This window comes from Pleurodeles waltl, chromosome 6 (assembly GCF_031143425.1).
Source record: "Pleurodeles waltl isolate 20211129_DDA chromosome 6, aPleWal1.hap1.20221129, whole genome shotgun sequence".
In the NCBI taxonomy this organism is placed as follows: Eukaryota; Metazoa; Chordata; class Amphibia; order Caudata; family Salamandridae; genus Pleurodeles; species Pleurodeles waltl.
The window spans coordinates 1,449,870,875-1,449,891,508 of NC_090445.1; the positions used below are offsets into that span (position 1 = coordinate 1,449,870,875).

At 44.2% G+C, this 20,634-nt stretch overlaps 1 long non-coding RNA gene across 1 annotated transcript in view; it reads right to left on the reverse strand.

Annotated features, from left to right (window-relative positions):
• LOC138300960 (uncharacterized) overlaps nt 1–20,634 on the reverse strand; it is an 82,647-nt gene that overhangs the window by 16,963 nt on the left and 45,050 nt on the right. Inside the window, exon 2 of the long non-coding RNA XR_011205046.1 lies at nt 4,301–4,600. This is a non-coding gene — a long non-coding RNA (uncharacterized lncRNA). The remainder of the gene's footprint in view (nt 1–4,300; nt 4,601–20,634) is intronic.

Here is a 20,634-nt window from a genome sequence, read left to right on the forward strand (position 1 = left end):
CATGTGGGTCTTCATGCGAAAAACAATTTGGAGAAAACATAAATTTGGAAAAAATCTACCTAAGTAAGAATATCTAGAATCAGCACAGTTGTCAGTCACCTTTTCATAGCTACCTATCCAGGATGGATCAGCAACAAGTCAGTCTTCATCTTCAGGTCATCAATTGGTCAGCTACGGATCAGGCTCACAGACCATGAGCCCAATATCAGCACCTCGGACAGCGTCTCCTGACGTCATCAACTCTTCTCTTGCAACTCTGACTTCTTGCTCCTTGTCATGGCTTTTTATTAGGGTCTTCCAGTCCATCCCCTTAATTGCTAATTGATCAGTCAGTCGGCTGATATAACCTTAACCTATAGTTTTTGTTTACCAAATCTACTCATTTTCATATTTATTCATTCACAAGATGTGGATTGGTTCTTCATGCGATGCCTTCATCATCCAGCTCATCAGGTATCGAAATTGTTGCATATTCCTCTTCAGTCAGTGCTTCTATTGTTCAAGTCCTGGGAAAGTACATTTAGCCTGCTCTACACATAATTGTATCAAATTGTCTTCATCATCTCCTGTCTGGCAGTACATTGCAGAAAATTCTAGCTAAGTAACTTGAACTTTGTACGGGACAAGCTTATAGCAGCATCCAGTCCTTTGCAAAGCATTCAGTATTTCAGTCTCTCGAGTATGTGAGGCTCAGGGAAACTAGGCCTTTAGTCCGGCTAACTTAATACTACAATTTAATGCAAAACATAGGTTATACATCTCATTATGACATATTATTAAATTTTTCTCATATATTTTCATTATTTCATGCAAATTCAGTCATTTTAGTCAACATGGTGATCAAACCTCGAGGGCACATTTTCAAACGTGCACATTATTTCTCTATAATTAATTTCTCTACACAATTTCTCATTAGTAATTACATATATAGCATTAATAATTTTCTCAATTAGCATATCTGCTTCAACACGTGTTTTCAAAATTTAGGTAGAAAGTGAAGTCACTGTTTTGGACTCAACAAATGCCTTTGACCATGTATCATTACACATATATAGTAACAATGATAAGGAGTTGTATAAGATAATGACACAGCTCATATTCAGTATATTGCGCATATGAGTCAAGTGAGCATGACAGCTAATGTTGTTAAATCTGTTCTTAGAGTGTCATTCGGGGTGTGGCCGGGCAGCTGATGGAGGGAGTCACGCAACCTCAGAGCGCTGAGGAACTGGCCCTCACCCGACCCATCCGGCGGCAGTAAAGCCCTCCACAGGGGACCCCATTCGGAGACCCTGAGGAGGTGAAAACTCCAAGAAAAGCTGACTGTTGTGGGGCCCTGAAAGGCAGCAGACGGAAGGCCAAGGACATCGCAAGGGCCTACACGATGGTGCCCGCACGGCTCGACGGCTTTGCAGAGAGACGGTGGGCAGGTAGCGAGCACAGGTGAAGCTCGTGCGGAATCCGGGGATCCGGAGCCTCAGGTGAAGAGGAGCCTACAGCATTGAAGGCACTGGCCGCCGGCAGGAAATTGAGAAGCGGGCGCTGACATTGGGGGCCCGCAACAGAGGAGACGTGGGCCCTCGCGCACCAAGGTGCGGGCCTGCAGCGGACAAAGAGCGGTGCCCTCTACCCCCTCCTTTTTACTGAAAACTGCCTGCGTGGGGCTGTCTGCCTGCCCACCTCTTCCCATGAGGAATAAACAAAAAGAAGGGGGACCAGGACTTAAAGGAAGCTGGGGCCCTACCACTGGCTATAAGATAGCGTGCAGCACCAAAGATTAGAGGAGGGGAGATCCTGCGCATTGTGGGGGGTGGTTCCATCCCCACCCCCCACACACCGTAGATGGAAAAGGCTGGAATAATCAAAGGGGAAGAGGAGTGAAAAGGAGAAAAGAAGGAGGATGAGGGTGCCCGTCCGGCCTTTAGGCCCTGGAGCCTGCTGAGAGTATGGGCTGCCACTGGCATCCTGACTGGCAGACGACTGGGGAGACACCGTAAATTCATTGGAGTGAAACTCAGCACAGACGGGAGATCTGGCTAAAGCAAGCCTGCGCACACTGGATCGTAGGCCTGCAGATAAGTTTGGAAGTTCATGTGGGGCCCATAAAAGCAAGAAAGAAAGCAGGTCGAGCTCGAAGTAGAGGCCACGCAGTAGCAGTTGGATTACTGGTGCGACAAGTCGAGCCCACCTAGAGAGAGCAGCGGAGTGCTCCTTTCCTCGCACACTGGCTATCACTGAACCTCATAACTATGGGAAAGGCTAATAAAAAACAAGATGTGACGGTGAATGATTGGAGGAGTAGCTCCAAGAGGGTTGATCTAGAAACGCGGGGGCACCCAAATTTGGAGAACATGCACCCCACTCCCACACTACGAGATGTGATGCAGGCAATTGCAGCATCTCGGGAAGCTCTGGAGCAGAAAATAGACTCCATGGGCATAGATCTGGGACTTCTACACACTGATCATGAATGCCTGGCGGAAGTAGTGACCGCGACAGAAAGGGACTCCAGCAGTAACTAGGGCCAGCAATAGACTAAACGATGTAGAAAGACGACTGAAGGTGCTTGAGGCTAGAGCAGAGGATGCTGAAAATAGAGCCCACCGGAACAACATCCGAATAGTGGGCCTCCCAGAGAAAATAGAGAGAAATGATCTGGTGGGCCATCTGGAGACTTGGATTACTCAGGAGTTAGTCCCAGAGAGGATTTCACCATTTTTTGCTTTTGAAAGAGCACATCGGGTGCCAGCCAGAGCGCCCCCTCCAGGAGCACCACCACGCACGATTGTGGCAAAACTGCTACACTTTAAGGATCGTGACCTTATCCTGCGGCGTGTCCATCAAAACGACCATCTGGTAACTGAAAACCATAAGGTGCTAATATTCCCTGACTTTTCTAAAGAAGTACAACGAAAACTGCCAGCCTTCGGCACGGCAAAAAAGAAGTTACGAGACATAGGAGTGGAATATTCTATGCAGTTTCCAGCCCGGCTACGAGCGACCACCCCAACAGGACTACAGTTCTTTCTCACTCCACAGGAGACGTGGCCCTCGGCGGAGTTCCAGCCTGGACTGGGCCCTAGTGGGGAACAGCACGCTCGAAAGAGGAAATGCCGTGTATGATCCGGAGGAGGGGAAGATCTGTGGTGAGGGGATCTCCGACAGCAGAGAAGGTACCACAAGAAAAACTGAAAGTGGTTAAAGAAGTGGCTGTTATTAGCGGGAACACACCTGGAGAATGAATACTGCCACCTCCAAGCGCTAACATAAGTTCAGGCTCGGACACTGACTCAAATATATCCATACCATCTAGCGAGGACCTCCCTGTGATGCCCCCCACTCAGCTGATGATGTGATATAGCAAGATGTATTGACTATGAGAGTGGTAATGAAATGCTTGTTAGGGGGACATACGTTCATCAGGCATTCCCCCAAAGAGCTGAGCACAGGCTTTTCTAATGTTTTATACATGTCCTGAGATGGAGGGCTACAAGATGTTGCAAGCAAAATGATGATTGAAGTCGGGCGGGGGCTGGATTTCTTGAGAGACGACCGCTGCCTTGATACCTCCCCAAAAAGTTTTACACTGAGATAGAACTGTTGCTTAATTTGACATTTGGATCGGGGAATGTTTCTTCCTGTCCTGGGGAATGGGAGTTGGGTTGTTCATAAATCAGATTTAGTTGGGGAAAGCTGGGATTTACTGCTGGTGTCGAAAAGATCGACAATACATGCTGGTCTGAGGAGGGGAGCTCTGCGTAATCTCCTATGGAATGTGGAGGAGAATGTCCACTTCCAGACCCAAATTACATACCCCTCATGGATCACAAAAAAAGTTGTAAGATAATCTCCTGGAATGTCAGGGGCATACATATGTTAGCTAAGCGAGATAAGGTTTTCACATACCTCCAGAGGCGCAGTGGACATAGCATTCCTGCAAGAAATGCACATGACTGTCAAAGAGGGCGTGGCCTTGCAGAGACGCTGGCGAGGCAGCTATACTACACTCCTCGGCTTATTCACGGGGAGTTCTAATATGGATCAGGACGAGCCTGCCTTTTTACTAGTGCGCTCAGAGGTGGACCCCGAGGGGAGATTTGTTGCAGTGATGGGTAGGCTAGATGGACAGAACATCGCACTGATGAACATTAATAGCCCCAATATACACCATTCATTCTTCCTTGAACGATTCTCTATATGGTTACCTCATGTATTAATGAACAGGGTGGTTTTGGGGGGAGATTTTAATTGCATACTTGATCCTGAGGTGGATTGGTCTCAACCCCATTGGTGGACTTACCTACAGGCAGAGAGGCGAAGGTGCTGATAGAATGGCAGAAACACTGGGGACTCCGGGATATCTGGCGCATACTCCATCCCCTAGAAAGGGGCTACTCCTTTTTCTCCAGCATGCTTAATCTCCATGTTCGCTTGGATTTTTTCCTATGCTCCCCAGAAATCCACATCAAGGTGGCGGATATGGAATATCTTGCCCGCACACTATCAGATCATAACCCAGTGCTGCTTAGATTGTCCTGGGAGAAACCGCTTGCACCGATTCCGAGCTGGCAGCTGAACTTGGAGATGTTGGAGGATCCCCCTTTCGAGAAAAAACAAGACAGAAATAGTGCATTATTTTGACAAACATGAGGGCACTGCCTCAGACTCTCAAACAGAGTGGGATACGTTCAAGGTAGTGACTAGAGGATATTGTATTTCGGAAATGGTTGGGGTTCGCTCCACCTTGCTAAAGGACATTAGGGATGCAGAAGCTAAACTACGCTCTTTGGAGTTGGATAGACCGGGCCACCCAGAACTGGAGCCATGACTGCAGGAGGTCAGGGAGGAAGTGGTGGAGCACACAATGGCTCTGCTCCTTTGATTATAAGGCTTTTATTGGATGTCAACATAATGAAGGGGATCAGGCATGTAAACTTTTAGCTTGGCTTGTGAACCCAGCGTGGAGGGGCTCCCCAGTAGTGAAAATAAACTCAAGCTCCAGGACCCCCCTGGAAACTCAAGAAGAAATAAATATCTATTTTGCTACTTTGCTTCTTTTTACCGCACCTCCTACCATAGCAGACCCTTAGCAGACCCCACTCAACGGACTAGATTTTTGCAAGACATAACTGTTTCCCGCCTGAGCCTTGACAATGCAGTAGCACTGGTGAAAGGAATAACTGTGCCCCAAGTACTGGGGGCCATTAAAAGGATGGCTCTAGGCAAAGTTTCAGGATCAGATGGCTTACCAATCGAATTTTATAGACTTACTCAACAAAATTGGCTCGGAGACTCCTGAAGATGTTTAATGAGGCACATGCCCTAGTTCACCTACCGCTGACTAGCAGAGAATCAGTGATTTTCCTGTTACTTAAACCAGGGAAAGAGGCTTCAGAAGTGGGAGCGTATCAGCCACTTTCCATGCTGAATGTCGATTATAAGATCCTGAGTAGTATCTTAGCCTCCTGACTTCTGCCCTTTATGCCTAAGTTAATTCACCCTGATCAATCAGGTTTTATTCCCAAACAAAACATGGCAGCTAATCAGACGTCTTACGGTTATCCTAGCTGATACCTCATATGACCAAACAACTGCTGCTATATTATCTATAGATGTTGAAAAGGCATTCAACAGCTTTGAGTGGGACTCATATGGGACTCAGACAGAGATTTGTGACCTGGACGAAGCTCTGATATGCTAGACCCACAGCCAGGGTTGGACAGGGCAGACTATCTCAGAGGGCTTTGGGTAGAGCGGTATACAAGACAGGGGTGCCCAGTATTTCCCTTGCTCTTCGCTATCTCCATGGAACCCTTGGCAGTGATGGCCAGGCCGGGGGCACACTTTGAGGGAATTATTGCAGGTGAAGACGTACAGCGTATTGCATTGTATGCTGATGAGTGCACAATCCCTGCTGGACCACTTTGCAGAGGTCTCTGGACTTAAAGTGAATCGGTCCAAAACAAAATTGTTTCTTATTGAGGAAAATGAGATCCCGGTTGACTTGGCCAGGAATTTGGAGATGGAGCCACATTGCTATCATACCTTTGGGTCAAAATATATCGAACTACTCAGGACATGTTTAAGGATAATTACAGGCTAGGCCTTCGCAACCTGAAGGCATCTATAGCCTTTTGGCAGATGCTGCCCATTTCAGTGACGGGCAGAATCGCTATCCTGAAAATGGTGGCACTACCACAATTGTTGTACCTCTTCGGAACACTCCCTCTGTGGGTGCCCCAATCCTATTTTAAAGAGCTAACCTCACTTAGCACGGCATTTGCATAGGAGAGCAGTCATGAAAAAATCGGATACTCAATTGCCATGCTCCCCAGAACTCCCCCTCTCAGTATTACTGTTACTGAGGGGGGCACGGAATTGGCATGGCCTGGGGACATGGACTGCGGCAGGTTTAACTAAACTGAGTGACTTATTTGGGGAAGGGGTCCTAACCACATTCGAGACATTCAGATCAGAATTGTATCTTATGGGAGGACAATTCCTGAATCACGGGGCAGCACTGACAATCATACTTGGCACTGGGGAATGGAAGATACAAAACACATGCATGCTGCTCTTATGTCCTACTAGCGACCGGGACAGTGAAAGCGGTTACTTGCTTATAGCAACATTTAAAAAACTGAGACTCTCAGACCCACAGATGGGATACGGCCCAAGTGGGAGGCAGACTTGGGTAATTCTGTATCAGAGACCGATTGGGAGAGCATCCTGGATAGAATGCCCAGAACCTCCAGGAATGCCAGATTTAGGCTCATCAATTTCTATATCCTACACAGAGTATATTTATATACAGAAAAGGATTAATAGATATTTGAACTTGCAAGAAGCAGCTTGTTACCGCTGTAGAGAGGTGGGAGCGTTCTTTATTCACATGCTGTTGGCATGTCCCCTTCTAAACCAGTTCTGGACACAGGTTATACAACGACTTGTCGACATTATCAAAAAAACGATCTCACCCACACCTGCCCATTGTTTACTACACTGGTATCCACACACTACTAAGAACAAAACAACCAGCAGATTTCAGGACCCGGGTCTGTTATTAGTTAAGAGGGAAATCACGAGAAAATGGAAAAACCCTACATGCCCTTCTTTGCCGTCCTAGATAAAGGAGCTGGAGAAATGGGCAGAATGTGAAGGGACTCTACTGCGTAGAGAGGCACAAAAGGGAAAGGCAACTTTGGAAAACGCAACAGCTTGAGAACTACTAGTCATGGTCCTGAGGACACTCAGGAGGAATACGAAAGAGATGAAAAGCCTGCAGGGCATAACTAGAAGATCACAAAAAAACAAGAGATACACAATGGCTACGCTGCTAACCCACAGAGGCTCAAAAGTCACACTAGGCCTAATGTCACACCACACCAGTGGGGTAGGGAGGGGTGGGAGGGAAGGTTAGTCGTTCTACCCCAAGGAGGAGGTAGGTAGAGATGCAAAGCACTGATACTGGTGCTAGCTGCAGACATTGCAAATTTGTGGGGATGCTACTGAAATATTGTGCTATGATGGAAGAATATGGCCATAGATTGTGTCATCTAGATCGAGGGGGGGACTTGTTGACATTTTGAATGTTGGTATGCAAATTCCAATAAAATATGTTTAAAACAATTAAGTGTCAACTTCCAAATTGTCAATACATTTTCCCCTTGAGGTATACATTAGGAGAACCTTAAAATTATAAGTATTGAGGTATAAATCATTTTGATTTCCTGCATTTTTCTGTATTTTAGGGGCTCTATTGCCTCCTCTGCGAATTAAGACATAGGGCCTGATTTAGAGTTTAGTAGAGGGGGTTACTCTGACACAAATGTGATGGATATTCCGTCCACTGTATTATGATTCCAGTTAAGCCTATGGAAAACGTAATATGGCAGGCAGAATATCCATCACGTTTGTGACGGAGTAACCCCTCCGCCAAACTCTAAATCAGGTCCATAGGTTTTTTATCTCAATAAACGAGAAATTAATAATTGTGTTCCTGGCATATTCTGTTAGCACCATGCTTAACATAAAGAATACTCAAAATTTGTGTAATTTGCTTATGTGGAATTATGTGAAATTTCAGCAAAGTTCCACAAAGTTACGTGAAATTCGAATCCATCATTTTGTGCTATATTTTAGCGTGAAATGTGGCCTTCTATAAATTTTTGACACAATGATCTATATACCACTAAAAAAAAAAACACAAACCACTCACGTTCTGTTCTTCCTGTGTGTTCACGGTACATTTTTACAGCGAATGGCAAATTCACTCTAAATTTTTACTATGAATGGTGCATAGTTACGCGAAGTGCTATAATGCTGTAATTTCAGGAATTGTGTGTAACAAGTGGAATGTGGAATTCTGGAAATTAAGTAAATTATGCCAAAGTGATTTAAATTTCACCTAGTCCTAATGAATATATAGGTGCCATTTAAAATCAGCATTAATATTTGCTAGCAACAATTGTCTTATTATATTATTTGTGAACTTATCATGGGGTTCATAACTTTAGCAATGCCAATTATTGTGATGTCATCAAGATCCAGATCATGTGAAATCACATCATGGGATAATTCATGGTGAAAGGTCATATGATGCCTCTTCCTGTGAAGTCCATTATGCCAAATTGTATGTGGTATCACTTTTGGTAAGTCAGCATTTGTTAGTATGTCGTCTTTAGACAGGTTCAAAACACAGAAAGAAGCAGAAGACTAAAATTGTGATGTTGGTGTAGTGAACGTTTCAGAGAAAAGATCTGGTATATTTCTTCATTACCCATGACAAAATCTTCTTCGTGGTTTCTTGCTTCTTGACAGAAAATGTTTTCACAGCATCGTTTTAAGGGTTGGACCCATTGCCACACAAGAAGCTGCATTCTGATATGTGCCTTAGTACAGATGTATTGCCTTTGTGTAAAAAATGTAAACCTGTAATTTTGGAGTTTGGCCTCTACATATGTTATTGCAGCACACCTTTCCCAGCTCCATAAAAGTGTTTGGTAGACGTGCACTTTAGGAAAAGTATAATAGAAGCAGCATGTATAGGTGACTTCAAAGTACTCTGGAAACATAAGAGTTAAGACAAGAACAAAGAGGGAAAAACAGAAGAGAAAGAGAGTATGAAGAGAGACATCTGAGACATGTTGTGTTATGCTGGTGGTTTAAACAGCGTTTAAGCACATTTATTCTTGAGAGATGATCTGTCATTGCCCTACACTGAGCAATAGTGTGGTGCAAGTGACAAATCCTAAAGTCTTGTGGCATTTGAATTAGACATATTATTGCTTCCTACCTCAACACAACTCCTTCTTTGACCTGTCAGCGTTAGGATGGTCTTCCCCCAAACTTTTTGCCTGGGTGCCTCCATCTTGTCTGGATTTTTGCTCTGCTGGCCTTAGGACTCTGTGCACTATACCACTGCTAACCATTGACATAAGTCACAAAATTAGTGGAACAAATATAGTTGCTGGCATAACATCCATGTAATTTGACCTAACATTCAGAAAGCACTGTAAACACAATTAAGATGGAATTAAACAGAAGAAATTGCAACCACCCCGGATAATATTATTAGGATGCACGTGCTATTGCCATCGTATCTTGCCTATATTGGCAGCCACAGTACAAACAGACACCAAGGGCTACATGTTCAAAGCATCTTACTAGTCGCAAATAGGCCGATTTGCTGAATCAGCCTGTTTGCGACTAGGAAAATGCTTTTTGGGATGTACAAAGCCCAAATTGTGATTTGGTAACTATTTGTGCTGAATCGCAATTCGGGTTTTGCAATTCTGTATTAGAAAGGGGCATGTTCAGGGTGTCCCTTCCTAATACCGAATCTGAGTGGCATGTATGACTGTTTTGTGACCGTGAATGCGGTGGCAAAACAATCGCAGTTAGCAGCAATTTCAAATTGCTGCTAATCCATGCACAAAGGAGAAGTGGTCACCCAGAGACCACTTCCCCTTTGTGAATGCATGCAAAAACTTCTTTTAAGAGCAGGCAGTCGTCCTACGGAGCACTGCCTACTCTTAAAAAATGAAACTAAAACGTTTCATTTTTTTCTTTTTAAACACATCAGGGGTCATTGGGCCGGGGTCGGCGGGAGCACCGCCAACAGGCTGGCGGTGCCCCGCAGGGCATTCTGACCGCGGCGGTTTGGCCGCGGTCAGAACAGGAAAACCGGCGGTCTCCCGCCGGTTTTCCGCTGCCCTCTGGAATCCACCATGGCGGCGCAGCTTGCTGCGCCGCCATGGCGATTCCGACACCCCATACCGCCATCCTGTTCCTGGCGGTTCGCCCGCCAGGAACAGGATGGCGGTATGGGGTGTCGTGGGGCCCCTGGGGGCCCCTGCAGTGCCCATGCCAATGGCATGGGCACTGCAGGGGCCCCCGTAAGAGGGCCCCACAAAGAATTTCAGTGTCTGCTCAGCAGACACTGAAATTCGCGATGGGTGCAACTGCACCCGTCGCACCTTCCCACTCCGCCGGCTCCATTCGGAGCCGGCTTCCTCGTGGGAAGGGGTTTCCCGCTGGGCTGGCGGGCGGCCTTCTGGCGGTCGCCCGCCAGCCCAGCGGGAAACACAGAATCACTGCGCCGCCCGCCAGAGTTAGAATGACCCCCATCCTGTTTTCCTTTAAGGAAAACTGGTTGTGTTTAAAAAAAAGATTGCTTTATTTAAAAGCAATCCCAGACATGGTGGTCTGCTGCTCACTGTGAAATTAATATTAATGAGGTAGGTTTATTTGCGACCCACCGGGAATCGCCAAAAAAACTCAATGGAGTTTCTTACGTATGGAATCGCAATGTGGAAATCATAATTCCAAATATTCGTACATACACTGCCAATTGCAAATCATAGTTGTCTAAGGCTGTGCACGTGGCCTATAATGACTAAAAGTCTAATTTATATGTAGAGGGCAATAAATATTATTAGATAGCCAGGGATATTGCCATCAAACCTTGCCTATATTGGCAACCCATAGTGCTTGGCATTAAAAACTGTGGGTGATTACATAGGAATGCCTATGTACAATCTATGGAATGTCCCATTCCAACAAAGAAGTACTTTGTTCTACTTTGCTTTATGGTAGCCAACTTTCGAATGCAAATTAGAATTTGTGTTGGGAAGTATACCCTAACACAACACTTTGCTCTGGGTGTGCACCACTTTTGTGATGCAAACTAAGTGGAAGTATATTTCCCCCTAAGGGTCTGATTAGAAGTCTCTCATTGTATTCTGACCTGTGCATAAACCCTGTTTATGCATGGGTCAGAATTACAAGTTGGAAGATATTTAATGTATTCGATAATTATCAAATGTGTCAAGTACATCAACCTTCGTTAAACTTCAGCAAGTCTAACCTGCTGAAACTTAATGAGGGGAAAGCCTACAGACTTTACTGTATCAAGCAGATTTTGATGTGTTGAACACCAAAATTTACATTATTCCCCATAAACTCGTTATAGGTGTTATTTATCGCACTCGATAAATAATGTCCCCCATAGCATTGTTATTTATCAAATGCGATAAATAGAAAAATCAGTGCCCTGGAGTTTGTGCATGTTTTGGGGCAGTCTGTCTTACTCTATGTGTAATAAAAATTTTTAAAGACCTACATTTAACAGTCACACAATTTTTGGTCAACTATGAAAGCCTGGAGCATAACCCAAGTCTTCATATTACAAGATCAGCATCAGATATATTATGTTTATGCTACATCATGTTTTATTTTTGAGAACACGTGCAATGTACTTTGAGAAGCTGGAAAACGGACACACAAGGTAGGCTTGGTAGCCCCGGTATGCTGTTTTGTTTTAAGCCACGATATCAATGAAGCAGATGAAACTCTACCTGCTTCTGTGGACACCAAAGGAATATGTCCGTGTATGTGCGTGTGCGCACTATGGCCCTCATTACAACCCTGGCGGATGGTGCAATGTTGGTGGTAAGACTGCAAACAGGCTGGCGGTAATTACCGCCCCATTATGACATTGGCGGTTTGGCAAATGCCAAACCGCCAATGTCCCACACCGTCTGCCACGGCGGTAATGACTGCTAGGATGGAGACAACGGTCTCCAGCCCGGCGGCAGTTACTAGTCCGCCCGCGGGATCATGACCCTGCATACCGCCATGGATTTCGTGGATTTGGAACCGCCACAAAATCCATGGCGGTAGGCACTATCAATGCCAGGGAATTAGTTCCCTGGCACTGATAGGGGTCTCCCCTGTCCCCCTCCCAGGAGTCTCCCCCCAACAACCACGACCCCCCTATCAAACCCCAAAGGTGGTAGGGCACCCTCCCCTGCCCGACCTCCATGGCCCCCCCAGACATACCCCCCACCCCCTACCACGCACGCACACACCAATCACACACATACACGCGCACATACATGCACACATGCACACATACATACACGTTACATACCCACTACACACATCACCCCCGCAAACATACACGCACCCACACGCCCCCTCTAAACACTCACACTCACACCCCCAATCACGCACACACTACACAACACCCTCACCCCCGTCCCCTGTTGCACGATCACCTTACCTGCCTCAGTGGTCATCCGGGAGGGAACGGGATCCATGGGGGCTGCTCCGCCGCCAGCACCCCGTCACCAGAACACCGCCACATCCAATACTGGAACGTAATTCGGTGGGCAGTGTTCTGATGACGTGGCGGTGACAGAGGAGCAGCCTCCACTAAACCGCGGACCGCCAGTATGGTGACCCAGAGGGTCGCCACCAGTCATAATATGGTTGCCGGAGGACCGGCGGAACCTAAGCGGTCTTTCAAAAAGACCACCGAGGTCGGAATGAGGGCCTATGTGTCTTTCTACAGACGGGGTGTTGTAAAGTCGGAGTCCATATATTTGGTATGGAATATTTATTAAGTATAAACAGGAAATAAGGCTTGCCGAATCCACTGCACTGCGTGTCTCCGTGTCTCGTCTCTCAATCCTCCACCGATCTCCAACGCCTCTCCATACATTCTCGAATCCGAACTCCGACACGAGATGAAGACACGCGCGCAATTAAACAACATATTTCAAATAACAACTCAGTATATAGAATGATTACATACATAACAGTATCTACACATCTTCCCCTTAAACAATACAAAAGAGTAAATAAAATAATACATACATTTTAAAATACATCACAAAATATAATCATTTAAGCATTTGGGTTTACAAGGAATCCTTTTACCCATTAAATTTGAACTTCCCTCGTTATCAGTATTTTCAAAAGCTAATTTATTTTCCATAGATCTAATATTTTGTCCTACTTCACTTCCTTCCCCTACTTCACTTCTCCCAACATCACTAGTCACACATCCCGGAACCTCCTCATCCTGCAAATCTTCCACAATACATTCGGAATTCTTTTTAGACACACCATCCTCAACCCTGTCATTCATGAGATTGTCACTCACCATATTCTCTTCCGTTCTAATACCTTCTAAAAAATCATCTACACTCCGCCTATTAATAGGCTGTCCTTTAAATACTGCAATCCTCTTAAGGTTCCATACCTTTCCATCACTCAAAAGAACCGCATTACGCAGAACTTTACTCACTTGAATAGGTTCAGAAAATTGACTCTCACCCTTCTTCACTTTCCATGGTTTCTTCACCTTAACCCAACTACCTACCCGAACTTCCACCCCTACTCTTATCAAATGTTTGCTTATATTCCCTATGTTTTCTCACAATTTGATCTCTCACTTCTTCAAATGGTACCTTGCATTCAGAAGCCTCCAATAACCATTCCGGATTGCATTTCGTCCTTGGTACCCTACCCCTCATTAGCTCAAAAGGGGATAAACCAAGTGCTTCATGATAACAAGTTCTATAAGACCATAATGTTTTATTAACCTGGACCATCCAATCACTTCCATTCTTACACGCAATCTGAATCGCACCCTTCAAAACTCTATTAAATCTCTCAATCATACCATTTACACTAGGATTATATAAAGATGTCGTTCTATGTTTAATACCAACTCTTTCAAAATACCTCTTCGTTAAACCAGATGTAAATTGCACCCCATTATCACTAATGAATTGTACTGGTAAACCTTCCTCAACAAACGTAGAGTCCATAAATGAAAGAACTTCCCACGAATCCACTTTATCCACCACTTTCACCACTGGCCACCTGGAGAAAACATCAATCATGGCAATAATGTACTTTCCAGGATTGCCAATGGGACCCATAATGTCAATGGCAATCGTATGCCAAGGTTTACTTGGAACAATTGGTTCACACATATTAGGCCTTAAAGTATTTAAGGTTTTATCAGAATTTGCACACACAATACACTCTCTCACGACCCTTTCTGCCTGAATATCTATTCCTGGCCACCAATACCATCTTTTTACCCTCTGTTTAGTTTTCACTATTCCACAATGCGTTTCGTGACATAACTTCAAAATCCTATACCTAAGTGTCGTTGGAGGAATAGCTCTATCACTTCTAAAAACAGTTCCCTTAACAACTGAGAGCTCACTCCTCACCTCCCAAAACTGTTTAAGTATATTAGACATTTTAGATTTGTTAGGCCAACCCTTCATAACACATTTTAACACATTTTGTAAATCACAATCCTTGGAATATTCTTCCTTCCACACCTCTTCCCTTATGCTCAAATTTTCGTCATCATGAATCAAAGCAACTTGTAACTCCTCCACTTCTTCTTCATTCCATTCCAAAATCTCTGTGGGCATACGGGATAAATAGTCTGCTAGTACATTATTTCTTCCAGGAACATACTCAATATTATATACAAAATCCTGCAACCGCATTGACATCCTTGCAATTCTTGCTGATGCCTTATACATTCCTTCAGTGGTCAGCAGTTTCAATAATGGTTTGTGATCCGATCGTAAAATACATTCCTTACCCCACACAAAAGATCTGTAATGCTCCAGTGCCCATATACATGCACGTGTTTCCTTCTCAATTACCGAAAAATTCTCTTCATTCGGTGATAATGCACGGGAAGCAAAAGCAATTATTACCTCTTTTCCCGAAGCATCAATTTGAGTCAGTACACCTCCCAATCCTTTGTTGCTGGCATCCACGGTTACTACACTTGTACAATCAGGATCAAAACTACCCAAAATAGGAGCTTGCACAATTGCATTTTTTACATCCTCAAACTCCACTTCACACTCATGTGACCAATTGAATTTAACATGGTTTTTCAACAATTGTCTGATATTGTACACTCTGCTAGAGAACCCTTTCACAAATTTCGCATAGAACTCAATCATTCCTAAAAATGACCTGACATCATCTTTACACAAAGGATGTGGAGAATTCAAAATGGCATCTACTAGTTTAGGTTTCATGGTCACACCATTCCCACTTAACACATGACCAAGATAGGTTACTGACTGTACTCCAAATTTACACTTCGAGTGTTCTACAGTCAAACCCTTCTCTTCCAGAATACTCAACACATCTTCCAAGACTTTATCATGTTCCATTCTATCCCTTCCAAATAATAGTATGTCATCTTGGAAACATCTTACATTGGTATGTTTCCCAAATAGCTGATACATCAATCTCTGAAAGATGGCGGCTGCCGAAGCTAAACCAAACGGCAATCTCTTGTATTGAAAACATCCCACTGGAGTAATGAACGCTGTGTACTTTTTACTCGCTTCATTTAATTTGATCTGAGGGTACGCTGCGGATAAATCTATGGTGGTAAACCATCTAGCCCCCTTAATTAATGTCAACATTTCTGAAATCCGTGGTAAAGGAAATTTGTCACTACTATATTCTTATTCAGGTGGCGCAAATCTATGCATAAACGAATCTTACCATTCGCACGTTTAGCTACCACCACAGGAGAAATCCACTCGGAAGATTCGATTGGTTCAATGATATTTGCTTCCTTCAACTTATCTAATTCTTTCTCAACTTCACTTCTAATCAGAATGGGAATGTTCCTCACCTTGTGAATCTTTGGACAAGCATTGGACTTGAGAACAATATTATGTTCAAAACCTTCTAAAATACCAATTTTCCCGCTAAAAACCTTAGGAATTTTTTTTAACATTTCTTTTGCAATGCTCTCTCCCTCATCCACTACCATGACTGGTTCCGAACTATTCGGATCAAGTGTGATGTGCAAATCTCCCTGGTCCTTCCAACCTAGGACTGAAGGTCCCTTCCTTGCTATATATAATTTTCCTATAGACTTTCTGTTCTTAAAAGCAAAAACAAGTTCCCTGAAACCTAACAAATCTATTTTTTCCCCAGAAAACCCTTCTGGACTAATATCAGGTTTCTGTAAACTTTTACCTAATTTTCGAACAAATTTTGACCTCCACACTTCCTCATTAATTATAGTAAAAGGAGAACCTGAATCAACATAAACTTGAATTTCTATCCCTCCAATGCGCATTAAACACACTGGTTTCTTTTTACTGCAACCTGACTCTTCACGTACATTGAAAACAAACATTTGATCCTTGCTTATCAGTTTACTACTCTGCATGACTCTATTGATCTTATCCTCATCTACACTTGAATTATCATCTACTCCATCCACATACTTCACAGTGTTATTCTTTTTCTTTTTCTTACATACCCTAGCAAAATGTCCTATTACTCCACAAGCTACACACTTCTGCTTCAGTGCTGGACAATATTTATAAGAAGCCAAATGTGAGCTACTATTACAGCGATAACACCTTTGACCATCAAAATTTGATGTCTCTTGACTCTTTCCACTTTCTTTCTTTAATTTACTCACATCCCTATATTTAATTTTGTTAACTGTGTCTTCCATAAACTCCTTATTTTCCGTTTTAACTGCCTTCGCACTACGACTTGATAATTCAGCTTTCCTTACAATAGCTAAAATATCATCCAACTCAGCATCTCCATTAATCCACAGTCTTTCCTGAATTGCTGGATCACGGGTGTGCATTACTACTTGATCTCTAATTAACTGCCCCTGCAAATGATCAAATTTGCAATCATTCGCTAAAACTCTGAGCGCAGTAACATATTCATCCACCGTCTCACCACATTCTTGTTTTCTCTGAAAAAATTTGTATCTTAGGATACCTAAACATACATTAGGTGCAAAGTAATTATCAAACTCCTTTAACACATTCTCAAATACATTAGTGTCCCCACTGCCCCTAATCTTTGTCATGGATTCATATATTTTTAGTCCTTCAGGGCCCACTGAATGTAGAAAAATCTTTTTCTTCCTTTCTGAACTCATTCTTCCTTCCTCGTCTATAGTCTCTAGAAAATTTAGAAAATACGACTTCCATTCCGTCCATTTCATACATGGACTCGCACCCGCTGGCCAAAATGTCTGTGGAGGCTGAAGAGAAAATTGCTGTGTAGCCATATTAGATCTGTTAATGTTCAAAAATAAATATTTTTTTTTATACACAATAACTGGAATGAAAACATAAAAATAATAAATAAATAAAAACAAATGTCACTAGAAATCGTTCCATAAAATGTACTTGTATAGAAAAAATTCTTATTACAAATTTCCTCTTGTTAAACGCATGTCCAAAATATTTCAAGAAAAATAAAACTCTTTGTTTTTCGTTTCCCTTGTCTCCTCGTCCTCCTTTACAGCAAAACGCTCCAGCTAGGCTTAAAGTATCGTTGCCAAAACCTTTCCTCTAATTAGTTAACGCATGCGTAAGAGCGCGTGCAATGTAGTTGGATCCTTTTCAGCAGTTCACGGGAAGAAGAATGGTGAGCGCCGTTTCAAATGTCACCAAGGATTAACGGTAACGTTTCATACACGCTTCTTTTGCCAACACATACTCATTAAAAAGTAAAGGATGATATAATGAATCCGTAGATGTAATCCACGTACAATAAAAAACGGAGTTCACTCTCTAGATATCCCGGCAAGCCTTACCGGTAATGCATATCAATCCTTCTATGCCGTGCGGGTTTCTAACGTTGTTTCAACCTCTTCCGACACCCTCGTCGCCAAATCTGTAAAGTCGGAGTCCATATATTTGGTATGGAATATTTATTAAGTATAAACAGGAAATAAGGCTTGCCGAATCCACTGCACTGCGTGTCTCCGTGTCTCGTCTCTCAATCCTCCACCGATCTCCAACGCCTCTCCATACATTCTCGAATCCGACACGAGATGAAGACACGCGCGCAATTAAACAACATATTTCAAATAACAACTCAGTATATAGAATGATTACATACATAACAGTATCTATAATAATTACATACATAACAACACAACAGGTGTGTTTTGCATATCAACAGGATGTGATTTAGAGGTGGCTGATTTTGCGAAATCTGTCTGAGGCATGCCCACCATATTTAAGTGCCAGACATCCAGCTGGCAGTAACTGTAATGTCTCCGCCATTGAGGCTCCTAGTATGGTGGTGATACCGCCAGGAATGGCAGCAGATGAATGGCCTGAACCAATGTGGCCAATCCACAACCACGTCTGCTGGACTAACCTCTATGAAAGAATGCAAGGAAGAGGGTGGCATACTTTCATGCATAGGTAAAGTAAATGTCCCTAACATGGTTTATTTACAGCACCTCCAGCATTTTAGAGGGGCTTTTTATGTAGGCCACTTTGAGGTTATATATGAAGAGCCCACATATGGTTGAATGTCCTTACAGTGCTTATTTTGTAAAATAAAGAGTGCCACTGCCCTCAGAAGCCCAAGGAGGTGCAGTTATACTTCCGTACTCCAAATACCAAGGCTGTTTGGTCTGTACCTCTTAAATCCAGGGTCATAGTCAGGCACTCCCTGCCTCTCACACTTAGGCCCTCATTACAAGTTTGGCAGTCCGAGGACCACCACAGTGGAGGTGGCAGTCGCACCGCAGCCAACCTGATGGAGAAGACAATGGCAGTGTTCCCAACGGAACACAGCCAATACATCGCCAGTACCGCCAGTGCAGACGGACCGCCGCGGACGGTGGCAGGCATCTCCAGTCCGGCTGGGACCATGTTACCGCCGAGCATATTACGAGGTTGCACACCACCAGGATTTCCTGGGCTGTCCGACCACCACCAAAACCCTGGCAGAAACGAACAGTATAAAAAGAGACACTCACCTTCAGGAACAAAGACACGTCCGGAGCCGACATGGAACCTGAACTTGAAGTCTTCCCACTGCGCCTGATGGCACTACGACTCCAGAACCAGCGACTAAGACAACAACCGTAAGTACACTCACCTAGCACACACTGGAGGGAAGGCCATTAGTATACAAGCAGACAAAACATACAGCTGGAATGGCTAGGGGTGGCCACGCACAAACATGCAAACATGTGTACTAACACACATACACAACACCAACATACACATACAAACTATACACACCATTGCCAACATAAACGTGCCATACACACAGGACCCCACACACACACATCACTGCCACTGCCTAACACAATCATACACAACACCACCGAGTCACACAATGATATCACAACCACAACCAAAAAACACATTTGCAAGGAAGAACACTGCACCCTTCCACATGACAACACATACTGACAGCAACACGTAACAACTGCACACAACCAATCAATACCAAAACACTGCCATACAACTTGTCAGATGTCACACCACGTCCATACAACACGCAACGCACATGATATATCCTTCACCACACACACGAACGTACACACAACCACACAATGCCACACAACACCATCACACCAAGTATAATGCACAAGTTAGCTGCACAACACATGCTGCAATACAATCACATCACGTTCCCATAACAGACACAAACCAAATTGCACAAATACAACACATCCATGTTGAAGGAAAGGTAGGACCAGTATGTAACCATCAAAACCAATATGCAGTTGGCCCATATATATTATGCAGAAAAACAAATCTGCTTAACTATATACAAAACAGGCCAACTGGCCAGTCCAATATGTCCATGTGTCCCAGGCACATATGGCAATTGTCATTGGCCAACTTGACTTGTGACTACAAAGTGGCCTCCATATGGTAGGGGCACCAATGGGGCAAGCAGGCACCTCAGGGGTGAGGGGGGATGGCGGAGTTGGGGATCTAGGCTTGGGAGGGGGGTCCTTGGGCTTCTGTTTTGGTTTAGGCATGGGGGCTTTGCTTTCTGTTTAGTTTTTGGGGCCAGCTCCTTCACTCTGGGCTTGGACGGGGTGACCATGGATTTTGGGGGGGGTTGATTTTTTTGCAGGGGGAAGGGCATGGCAATTCCAGAGGTGGCAGGGGAGGACTGGGAGGTGAAAGGGCTGGGCTCAGGGAGGGAGACAGGGTGCTTCGGGGAACCATGGGGTGAGAGTGCGGTAGGGAACAGGGAAAACTTGAACAGGAATCGTTTCTTAGGGACACAAGGGCAGTCATGGGAAAAGCGTTTGGGAGTGGAGGGAGAGAGAGTGTTTGTAAGGTGTGTTCTTGTAGGTGTCTTGGGTGTAAGTGCATGGGTTGAATGCATGTGTGTGCTGGGTGTCTGCTGGGTGGATGAGTGACAGCGTATAGGTGAATTGGGGGAGGGAGGGATGAGGTGCAGGGAGTTGCCATGGTGGATGGGAGACTGTCTGTTGTGGTGGTGCCTGCAGTTAAGGTGGATGTGCTGCAGGTG